Source organism: Nomascus leucogenys, chromosome 5 (assembly GCF_006542625.1).
Source record: "Nomascus leucogenys isolate Asia chromosome 5, Asia_NLE_v1, whole genome shotgun sequence".
Taxonomy (NCBI): domain Eukaryota; kingdom Metazoa; phylum Chordata; class Mammalia; order Primates; family Hylobatidae; genus Nomascus; species Nomascus leucogenys.
In genome coordinates this window covers 50,569,784-50,582,069 of record NC_044385.1, presented here as the reverse complement: position 1 = coordinate 50,582,069, position 12,286 = coordinate 50,569,784, and the positions used below count along the sequence as shown (strand labels likewise).

Genomic DNA, 12,286 nt, shown 5'->3' with positions numbered 1-12,286 from the left:
TTAAATGATAAATTATATAGTCGTCTAAATCTTGGGGGACACCTGACAGTCCCTGGCTTCTGGGATGTGCTGACAGAAACGAAATTGCAACCTGACCCAGCCAGCCCTTGGGGAAAACTAGGTGGTCAGCTGATTTGTCTTTATCCTCCTATTTTGGGAGGTCGGACCTCCAGGCCCTACCTCACCACCCCCAGCCAGTTGAACTGAGACCTCTGGGGACACGGGCTCCTAAGTCCTGTCCCCTAAGAATCAAGAATGCATAATCACAGATGCTCACACACAGGCTACGGTCCTAGCCAAGCCACGGCCATCTTATTGCTCAAAACTTTCCTCCTCTAGGAACCATCCCTAACACTGATCCACTGTAAATACAAGTCCTTTAGTATATGATGTCCCCACATTGCATAAAACTCACTGAACCTGCTTACATGCCAATTCTGTATGAGTTTGATTATTTCGTTTACTACAGTCCTGCCTTTCCCACCAGACTAGGGATCCCAGGGTTAGGGGCTATCTACTAGGTATCCCCAAGTGCAGGACTGAGTTCTTCCCCCATCAAACCAGGGGCCTCTAATGGCAGGAACCAGTCTCCCCTATCAGATGAAGCTCCCAAGGACAGGAGTCCTGTAACCCGGAAGACAATCATGTCATCTTCTCCTTACTTCTGCCTTTGCCTTCAGCGCCCAACTTAGGTCCAAGGGAAAGTGTAGGTATGGATCTTGTTCTCCTAACTACCCTGCACCTGGGCTGGGTGAAGGGGTGAGATTTGTTCCTGTGACTCCCTTTCAGAGCAGTTCTGATTTTTCCAGTCAGCCTGGGCCTCCAGACTGCAGAGCGGACTGACTTGTGCTTAATGAAGCGCATTCTCCATCTGTGGTCTGCCCCTCCTGGCAGGTCCAGCTGCCTGGGGCCTGGCTTTGGGGGAAGCAGTAAAGAAGTTCCCTCATCTCAAGCTGCCCCCCACTACAGACACACCAGGGGATCCACTCCCCCAGGCCAGCCCCACCCCACCCATGTTAGGCTAATGAGATCCAGACCCCACACCAGAGCTGTCCTGATTGGGTTGACCTATTTAATTAAAACAGCAGCTTCCAAAAACGGAGGTTCTGCTCCAAGGCTCTGCCCCTGGCCTCAAAGACAGACTCTGGCTGTCTCTGGCCAGCTTGGACTTTGGCACTTCTTCTCAGACCCTGACTTTCTTCTCTCCCTCCCTCCTTCCTTCTCCTCATTTTTCCAACATCTGTGTCCAGAAAGGAAGAAAAACCGTGTTTGGACTGGCCTCCTTCCATCCGTCATTTTTTTCCGCTTTCAAACGTCTTGTCTAAAGCGGAGTCAGTTACATAAACATTCCACCTCTTTCCATAAATTGGCCGCAGTTACCGAACAATAGCGTTACTGTGCAGGGGAAGAGGGAGCTCAAGGCCACACCCCGCAAGTGCTGGTCCCCCAGCCAAATAGAACCAGAGACTCATTCTTTGAAAGAACCAAAGAGGAAATCCAGAATCTTCAGGCGAGACCTTTTCTGTTGTGCTTGGAGCAGTTCCTTTACCAAAGCCCCTCTCTGCTCTGCCCTCCCGGCAGCCATCTTCCATCTCTTAACTTCAAGCTGTTTGAACGGATGCCCAATTTCTGCTTTTTCCTTAACTGCCTGACTGTGTGTGTCACTGTGTGTCCCTGTCCTGAGGGCAGAGTATGCGGATGATGGAGTTGGTGGTGGTGCTGATGTGTGCCTGTGTATGTGTGCATGTGTGTGCATGTGTGTCTTTTGGCAAGATTTTTGGAGGCACGCCCTCAAGATTTTGTTGCCTTTTCTTAAATAGAAACAGTTAGACCTCACTAATTCAGACCAGTTGGAGAAAAGTCCACAGGGGAAAAAAAGTCTGACTTAACAGAACACAGTTCTTCTTAGGCCCTCTCCCTTCTCCCAAGTGCATCCAGTTACTGGAACTGGACTAACCACATTGGCAGATACAGTTTTGCCAGACTTGCTCCATGAATAGGTAAAGACAACTTTTTCCATTATCTTGAGCACCTAATTAAATGTGTGGGCCACTCAAGGTGTGAAAATGCCTTGTTGTTTTTTTTCTTAGTAGGTCAGATATCTTCAACATTTATATAGTACTTCTCATTGGCTTAGTGAACTGTCTTCTTAGCCAGACTGTATGCTCTTTAAGGACAAGTTCTATATCTGAATCCATTCACTATCCAGTGCCTATTGTAGCTCCAAGCACATAGTAAGTGTGCAAAATAAATGTTGAATAGCGGATGGATGGATGAATGGATGGATAAATGGATGGATCGATGAAATTAGTGAAGTGAGAATAGAGGGGTGGAGAAAGAGCCTTGGCAGGGGAAGTTTGAAGGAAGCTTCTATTGACCTCCTTCTGATGAGGAGCAGAAGTAGCAGAGAGCAATGCTAGAGCAAGAGCAAGTAACTGACAGCATTGCCATCAGCTCTCACAGCAAGTGGCAGGAGAAGGGGGAGGCAGAGATGGTTGGAGCTGGGGCTGTGAGAAGTGGGGCTGGAAAGTGAGTGGTAAAGCAGGAGTAGGAAGGCTGTGATTGAATGGGGTTGGTGGGAAGATGTAATTGTGTGAATGGGTCTGTGAGCAGCTCTGGTGCTGGAGGCAGATGTGGGCGTGGTAAAAAGAGATTCGTCTGCTATGGGTAAACTAAGTTGAAAAGGTGCTGTATCAGTTAAGCTGCTTTTGGCTGCAAGTAATAGAAAATTTAGTTCAGTTGGCTTATACTAGTCTTTCTCAACTGGGGGCAATTTTACTCCCCCAGGGACATTTCACAAGGTCTGAAGACATTTGTGGTTGTCATAACTGGGATGCAGGGGGTGGTCGTACTGGTATCTAGTGGGTAGTGGCCAGCAATGCTTCTCAATCTACTGCAATGCACAGGACCACACACAATGCACAGCTGCCCACAACAAAGTATTATGTGGCCCAAAGTGTCAGTGGTGATGTTGAGAAACCCTGGCTTAAACCAATAAGAAACAATTTATTGTTCCATACAATAAGCCGTTTCAAGGGTGGTCATTTTATGTGTTCATTGAGGAGGTGGGTTCTCCCCACCAGTAGCCTTTGCCTCTGCCATGTATTGGGACTTTGTTCCCTCAGGGCCACGAGAGGCTACAGTGGCTCCAAGTATCACATCCTCACCCAAGAGCATCTTCCTGTCCCTTTATAAAACTCAAATTCCCTTCATGTCTCACTAGCGTTGTGTTCCATACCTATTCCTCAATCAATCCTGGGCGAGGGGATTGCCATGATTAATTTAATTGACATCCCTCACCCGTATCCCCACAGTGACACTGGGGTGTGGAATGTGAAACATGAAGAAAATTTATATTCTGTTAAAAAGAAAATGTATCTTCTGGAGAAAGAAGAGGGTGCTGTGTAGTTCACAACAGCTCTCCCCAGCATATTGGGTTCATGAAACTGAGAAATGCGGTCCTGGGCCTCAAGGCTGGAACTTGCTGCTCTGTTACTCACTTTGGATTCACACCTTCATTCATTCATTCCATAAGCAATAGATATTTATGGAATGCCTCTGCATGGTGCAAAGGACATAACAGACGTGTGGTTCCTGCCAACCTGGAGCTTTCAGTCTTGTAAGGGAGACACTAATCAAATAGTCTCATGGATGATGTGCAATTAAAGACAGAGATAGGCTGGGATTTAAAAGCACATGGAACAGTGACAGTATATTACAGAAGACCTTACAAAGAAGGTGAGGGAGAGTCAGGGTTTCCTTGGTTGAGCTAAGATCTGAAGAATGTATGAAAATTAGCTTGGTAAAAGACAGGGGGCAGAGGAGATTTCCCGAGGATAGTGACCATGTCTGCACATCCCTCTGTGGGGAGGAGCTCAGTGCAATCCAGGAACTGTCACAGTGGAGTGCAGAGCAGAGATCCAGGGGAGGACAGCAGGGATTTTGAGAGGTTAGGCAAGGGCCGAATCTCATAGGGTTTGCTCATGTTAAGGGTTTTTGTCTTGGTCTTACGAGCAAGGAAAATTCATTCAGGTGTCCCAAACAAGGATCTTTTTTTTTTTTTTAAGTGTTTAAAGTTTGTAATTCCTAGTAGAAAAACATTATCTGAACGAATACCCTAATGGCAAACCACTGTACATGCTTCAGCTGCATTGGGGGAGAGGGGTAGGGATTATCTTCAAAGCACCCCAGCTCTCTTGATGAGAAGGTCAGAGATACACTGGTTTGTATCATCGCGACATCCATAAGGTGATGTAGGTTGCTTTCCCTTCAGAAAGGGCTTTATTTATCAGAAGGGCATTAAGCTTGACCTCCAAATTTGGCTGACAATTTACTGATAAGATTCATAAACTTTGGGTTGTTCTGGTATTGTGACATATTTGCTGGGTGCCAAGCCACATCCTGGAAGGCTGCCATAACTTCTGGATCCTGCATGGCTGCAAGAACCTCTGGATCACCAAGAATTTCATTAATTCCAGGCATTCTGGCCATTCATTCCAGGCATGCCCCCTCCCATTCCAGGCATTCCTCTGGGAAAATTACCAGGCATTTCCCCAGGAAAGCCACCTGGAAAAGAGCCATACTGAGCTCCTGACTGTCGTCTGGCTTCTTCCTCCCTCTGGGCGCTCTCTTGCTCTTCTGGAGCCTTCTTAACTCTATATTCTTTCTTTGCTCTCTCGCTCTTCACGTTTTCGCTCATACTTCCTCCAATGTTCTGCAATTGTCTGTGCCCTAGGTTGAACTTTTAGCATTGCACTAACATCTTCATCATAATCCAAATTACAGGCAAGAGCAAGATCATGGGCTGCTTCTTCCCAGTGGCCTAGAAGTCTGTGTGCTTTCTGGCCGGGCGCGGTGGCTCACGCCTGTAATCCCAGCACTTAGGGAGGCCGAGTAGGGTGGTTCACGAGGTGAGGAGATCGAGACCATCCTGGCTAACACGGTGAAACCCCGTCTCTACTTAAAATACAAAAAATTAGCCGGGCGTGGTGGCGGACGCCTGTAGTCCCAGCTACTTGGGAGGCTGAGGCAGGAGAATGGCATGAACCCGAGAGGCGGAGCTTGCAACGAACAGAGATTGTGCCACTGCACTCCAGCCTGGGCGACAGAGCGAGACTCCGTCTCAAAAAAAAAAAAAAAAAAAAAAACATTAGCCCGGCGTGGTGGCAGGCGCCTGTAGTCTCAGCTATTCCGGAGGCTCAGGCAGGAGAATGGCGTGGACCCGGGAGGCGGAGCTTGCAGTGAGCCGAGATTGCGCCACTGCACTCCAGCCTGGGCTACAGAGCAAGACTCCGTCTCAAAAAAAAAAAAAAAGAAAAAAAAACAAAGAAGTTTGTGTGCTTTCCCTCGCCAGTTGTAAGGCTGAGCTGAATCAGGATTTATTTCAATGGCTGTGTCACAGTCTCAGATGGCAGCATTTGGCTTCTGTAATTTGACGAAGACACTGGCCCTCTTGGCATACAAAATGGCCAAGCAAGGATTCAGCTTGATGGCATCTGTGAATAAGTCAATGGCTTTCTGCAGTTTACCATCATTTAGGGCTCAATAGCAGCCACTTTCTTATCATTTGCCTGATCCATCATCTCCTCTGTTATCTCTGCATTTTCATCTCCCATTTCTTGAGGGGCATCAGTGTCTGGTTCAATCACACCTTCATTGTCAATTTCTAGATCACTTTCCTCACTTGATGGTTCATCTGCCTTTAAGTCTTTCTCCGCCTTCTTACTATCAGGTTTTTCTTCCTTGGTATTTTCTTCTGATTTAGCTTTCTGAGTAGCAGGTGGTACTTTACCCCCCATGCTCTCCACCCACTCCCTCAGGAAGCGCATTTCCTTGGTGTATGGAACATTCGGATCCTGCTTACACATTTTCACAAAGGCTCAAAGTTCATTCACTTTGTGGGGGTCCATGGTCAGGAGGTGGTGGGTGAAGCTGAGGGGCTGCAGCCTGGTTCCAGGCTCTGGCTCCGCGTGACCGCGCAGAAAGGGCTTTTTTTTTTTTTTTTTTGAGACAGAGTCTCGCTCTATCACTCAGGCTGGAGTACAATGGCGTGATCTCGGCTCACTGCAGCCTCCACCTCTCAGGTTCAAGCAATTCTCCTGCCTCGGCCTCTCGAGTAGCTGGGATTACAGGCACATGCCACCACTTCCAACTAATTTCCAAATAAGGATCATTTTGATTGCAGTGTGAAGAACAAAGTGGAGAGAAGCAGACTAGATTTGGGAAGACAAGAAACTACTACAGCGGTGCAGGCAGGTGAGGTGTGATGGTGGGTTGGATCAGGGCGATGGTGGGGATGTAGAAAGGTTGTGAGATTTAAGATACATTTGGCCAGACACGGTGGCTCAGGCCTGTAGTCCCAGCACTTTAGGAGGCCACAGTAGGTAGACTGCTTGAGGCCAGGAGTTTGAGAACAGCCTGGCCGACATGGCAAAACCCTGTCTCTACTAAAAATACAAAAATTAGCCAGGTGTGGTGGCACGTACCTGTAATCCCAGCTACTGGGGAGGCTGAGGCAGGAGAATTGCTTGAACCTGGGAGGTGAAGGTTGCAGTGAGCTGAGATCACGCCACTGCACTCCAGCCTGGGTACATAGTGAGATCCTGTCTCAATTAAAAAAAAAAAAAAAAAAAGAGGCCAGGCGCAGTGGCTCACGCCTGTAATCCCAGCACTTTAGGAGGCCGAGGTGGGTGGATCACGAGGTCAGGAGACAGAGACTATCCTGGCTAACACCGTGAAACCCCGCCTCTACTAAAAATACAAAAAAATTAGCTGGGCTTGGTGGCAGGCGCCTGTAATCCCAGCTACTTGGGAGGCTAAGGCAGGAGAATGGCAAACCCGGGAGGCGGAGCTTGCAGTGAGCTGAGATCATGCCGCTCCAGCCTGGGCAACAGAGCGAGACTCTGTCTCAAATAAAAAAAAAAAGAGAGAGAGACATTTAAAAGGTAAAATTGACCAAATTTATTGATGGATTTCTTGTGGACCAGTGGGGAAAAGAAAGGATTAAGGACAGATTCCTAAATTTCTGGATTCAGAAAATGGTTGGAAGGTAGAGCCATTTATTAAGAAAGAAAACAGTGGAAAAGGATCAGACCTCTGGGAAAATTAGAGTTTCGCAATGGTGAGATCACAGCTCCTTTGAGGCATCCAAATGGAGATGCTGAGCAGGCAGTTGGATATATGGATCCAAAGATCAAAGGAGAAGACTGTGTTGGAAATATACATTTAGAGAATATCGGCATACAGATGGTATAGTGGGTGTCCATCACCAAGTAACAAATTACCTCAACACTTGGTGACTTCAAACAACAGCCATTTATTATCTCTTATGGTTTTGTTATATTGAGACTTGGGACAGGGCATGGAGGGGATGACTTTGTTCTACAGTGTCTGAGGTCTTAGCTGGGAGACTCAATGGCTGGGATCTGAAACTATATATTTTTTTCTTTCTTTTATTTTATTTATTTTTTTTATTTTTTTGAGACAGAGTCTCGCTCTGTCGCCCAGGCTGGAGTGCAGTGGTGCAATCTCGGCTCCCTGCAAGCTCCGTCTCCTGGGTTCAAGTGATTGGTTCTTCAGCCTCAGCCTCCCGAGTAGCTGGGACTACAGGTGCCTGCCAGCATGCCCAGCTAATTTTCTGTGTTTTTAGTAGAGATGGGGTTTCACCATATTGGCCAGGCTGGTCTTGAACTCCTGACCTCGTGATCTGCCCGCCTTGGCCTCCCAAACTGCTGGGATTACAGGCATGAGCCACTGCACCTGGCCTATATGATATTAATGTTGGCTGCTGGCTGAGAGCTTAGCTGGAGTCGTTGGCTGCCAACACCCACATGTGGCCTCTCTACATGGCCTGGGCTTCCTTACCACAGGATGGATTGCTTCTAAAATCAAGAAACCCAAGAGAGAGATCCAGGTGGAAGCTAAATTCTTCATATGACCTAACCTCCAAAGTCATACAGCGTTACTTCCATTTGACCAAAGAAGTCATAAGCTGCCAGGAAGATTCAAGGAGAGGAAACTTAGACCCTACTTCTTGGTGGAAGAGTGTCAGTTATGTTTTAAGAAGAGTATGTGGGATGGGATAAATATATAGGTGTGGCCACTCTTGGACAATACTATGAGCCACAGATGCTACTTAAAGGTAATGAATAAGGTGTCCCAAAGAAAAACAATATGGATGAGAAGAGGAGAGTGCCTAGGATGGAGGTTTGGAGTCATCTTACATGTCAGGATAAAGAAGAAGAGTCTAAAAAAAAAAGGCAGAGAAGAAGCAGACAGGGAGTAGAAGGAAAACCAGAGAGCATGGCGTCACAGAAGCCATGGAAAGAAAGTTCACTCATTTATCCACTGAGTATTTATCAGGCACCTACTGTATTTATCAGGCACTTATACCAGACTGTTCTAGGTTCTGGGACTGTAGTAATGAATGCAAAATTCCTTGACTTCATGATTATTACATTCTAGAAGGGAACTATCCAATTAGTTGAAGACTGAAAAAAAAAGTGCCTTGGACATAGTCATGTGAAGGTCAATGGTGATCTTCATGAAAATGGCTTTTATAAGAAATGGGGACTAAGCATGATGGCTCATGCCTATAATCCCAGCACTTTGGGAGGCTGAGGCAGGAGGATTGCTTGAGCCCAGGAGTTTGAGATCAGCCTGGGCAACATAGCAAGACCACATCTCTACAAAAAGTAACAAAAAATTAGCCAGGCATGGTGATGTGTGCCTGTGGTCCCAGCTAGTTGGGAGTCTGAAGCAGGAGGATAGCTTGAGCCTTGGAGGTTGAGGCCATAGTGAGCAGAGATCACGCCACTGCACTCCAGCCTGGATGACAAAGTGAGACCCTGTCTCAAAAAAAGAAAAGAAAAGAAATGGAACAGAAGCCAGATTGGGTGGGTTGAGGAATCAGTTGGAGCTGGGGAGTATAAAAAATGGATTGGGGAAGTAAAGGCAGCTGTGGGGCTCTGAGGCTAAAGATAAAACCCCTGACAGGGCATTTCCTCTTCTCTGTAGCATGTCCTATTATCAGGCTGCATTGGAAGGGGCTAAAGCCCCACTGTGACTGGCAAGGGACCCGCATCATTTTTTTCTGCGCTCCACTCAGCATTGTTCAGGAGTAACCAAGAATGTGCTGCCTTGTGCAGTTCCAGCCTCCAACCCTTAGTCACAGCTCTGTCATCTCTGGCATCTTCATGGATTCTTTCCTGGATTGTTTCTTCATTGCTGCTAAACTCCATCCTGAGCTTGCAGCCCAGATTCTAGCCACATTGATCTCCTCCCAAGCTATGCCTGAACTCCCCTCCTTCCTTCCATCTATCCCTTTCACTATTTGAGTTCCACTTCAAAACTCCTTCTCCATGAAGAAGGACCCACGCCAGCCCTCATAGGTGCTCTTACCCACTGAAGGCTGTGCTGAGCTCAGCTCTGCACCATGCACGGTTCTGGCTGGCCTGTGACGTTTGTGTCTTAATCTCCCACACCACAGGTAATTATTTGAAAGCAGACCAGGGTGGAGATGTTTCCTATGTCTTCACGGTGTCCCCGAGGCAAGCTCGATATTGGACTAAGTAAACAGCAGGGGCCTGGTATCTGTTGCATCTGTTGAATGCCTTGATGCAGAGCCTACCTGAGCCCTCCCACACTTGCCCCAGACGACCTGCCCTGTGAGCCTGTAGCAGTAGCTGAATCCAGGATAGGAATGGGGGCTGCTTTTCTCAAGACTCTGCTTGCAGAGCTCCTGGGGAATAAACAGCAGGAGAGGCCCTCTCTCTACTCAAGAATCTGAGTTCAATCTGGAGATAGAGGAAGAGGGTTATAGTTCCCCGTCCCCATAAGCACCCCCAGATAAATCAAAGAGAACACACCAGCCCATAGGAGTAGCTGAACAAGCCCATGTAGGTATGGCAAATAGATACAGAATAAAAGATTGACTGAGGCAGGATGATCTTCTCTGGTAGAGTTTTCTCCAAGTGAAAGGTCTTAAGCTTGATGTGGGAGACATACAAATGCCACTTGTTAGCCATACCACCTTGTACAAATCACATAAACCCCTCTGAGCCTCCGTTTTCCAACTTTTTTTTTTTTTAGAAACTGAGTCTCGCTGTGTTACCTTGGCTGGACTACAGTGGTGGACTCACTGCAGCCTCAAAATCCTAGGCTAAAGGGATCCTCCTGCTCAGCCTCCTGAGTTGCTGGATTACAGACATGAGCCACCGTGTCCAGCTCCCAAGTTTTCTAATCTTTAAAATTGGAATAAAAATACCCACCACAGGCTGGACATGGCAGCTCACACCTGTAATCCCAGCACATTGGGAGAGAGGATTGCTTGAACCCAAGAGTTTGAGATCAGCCCAGGGAACAAAGCGAGACTCTGTCTTTACAAATAATAATAATAATAATAATAATACCTACCACATAGAATTGCTAGGAGAAGTAAATGGGATAATGTACAGTTGGTCCTGTTAGTTGTGACCTCTGTATTTGCAAATTTGCCTACTCACTAAAGTGTATTTGTAACCCTCAAATCAGTATTTACAGTGTTTTGGGGGTCATTTGCAGACATGCACAGAGCAGCGGAAATTCGAATCACGTTCCCAGCTGAGGCTGGACAAGGCATGCTCTTCCTTCTTCTTTCAGCCCTCATGCTGTAAACAAATGCCATTTTTGCAGTCTATTTAGTGCCATGGTTTTGGCATTTTTTGTGCTTTTTCTTGGTGATTTCACTGTTTAAAATGGTCCCCAGGCATAGTGCTGAAGTGGTGTCTCCCGCTCCTAAGCACAAGAAGACAATGATGAGATTTACTGAGAAAAGAAGTGTGTTAGATAAGCTTTGTTCAGGCTGAAATGATAGTGTTGTGGGCTGTGAGATCAATGTTAATGAATCAATGGTACATACTTCATGGAAACTCATTAAACCAGGCTAGGTATTGATTGGTTAATGAAAATGTTCTGACCAGAGGTTCGAGGTCTGCAGTGATTTTGTAGGGCATAAGTACCCTAAGTAATGAGAATGGACGGTATGTAGAAGTGCCTATGTAGTGCATGGTGTAGATGAGATGCATTCAGAAGTGCTGACTCCTGATCTCGCTGAGAAGGTGGCAGAAAGCACTCCAGGCAGTTTCTTGCCATGGTTGGTCATGCTTTGCCGGGAATTTGGATCCTGTAAGACTCAAACAATTTTTGCTCATAAGTTTCTGTCCCTTTGCATCCATTGAGGTACAGAGTTAAAAAAAGTTTCTGTCTTACTTTTCTTGTATTCTGTGGGCACTTCATGTTTCTGCCCCAGACAGGGAGCTTAGGCAGGGGCTGAGGCTCCAAAAGGACTATGTCTCTTGCCTTCTGTGTGTTTTCTACCCTCCTTCTTGTTTGACACCCAGAGGTCCCAACTATCTTGTGTTTCAGTGGTTACTTTCACTGTGGTTGGTCCTGGGGTGGGTGGAGGAGCAAAAGCCCTGTCTGGATCCATGTTCCCCTGCAGGGTGACAGAGAGGTCTCTAAGCCCCAGCCATGGGGGAAAATGTGGGGGCGGGGGAAGGGGGACCCTGACCACCAGCTTTCCCCCCATAGGAAAGGCCCTCCCTATTGGGCTACTGTCTTTTCCCAGGTGGGGACGAAAGCAGCAAGAACTAAGAAAAAGGACTAGAGGTTTTCTCCACACGTGGGTCTGATTAGACTCTCATTCCTGAGGCTCTCTGGGCTTGAACACTTTCTCTCCAGGAAGCCACACAGCCAGTTAGAGAAAATCTGCAAAACTTCACTGAGGCCAGGCTTCAGGAGGCAGCCCCGGGTGGGATGGAAGAGACGGGAGGGCTGTGGGCACTTGATCTTTATCACAGCCCTCAGCCTCCCGGCCTCCTGCCAGCTCCCATAGCCCCTGGCCAGGATCCTCCAAGAATTCAGAGCCTGAGGATTGTGTTACCTTCTGAATTCTATTAGCATAGGCCAGCTGGGGGTGGGGATGGGGGCTGGCTAGGGCTTACCTGGGGAGTCGTTTGGTGCCAAGCAGGCGCCTTGGGTCGCTTGTTTCTGCCTTTCCAGCTTTGATTCCCCCTTTGCCCTCATTCTCTCACGTTCTCTGCAGGGAAGGACATGAATTGTGTATATGTTAAAATAAACAAAAAAAGATAGGGGTTTTTCAGATGTTCATAGGGAAGAGAAGTTAACGATGATACTAATAACAGCAAAACTATGTGCCAGACACTGTTCTAATTGCTTATATGTATACAGTCCTGCATTGTTTAACAAAGGGGGTATGTTCTGAGAAATGTGTCATTAGGCGATTTCA

The 12,286-nt window shown here is 47.1% G+C and overlaps 1 pseudogene; it reads right to left on the bottom strand.

The window, feature by feature from the left end:
* Window positions 1-4,299: 4,299 nt before the first annotated feature.
* LOC100598268 lies at window positions 4,300-5,909 on the bottom strand (annotated as a pseudogene).
* Between the last annotated feature and the right edge of the window lie 6,377 nt (window positions 5,910-12,286).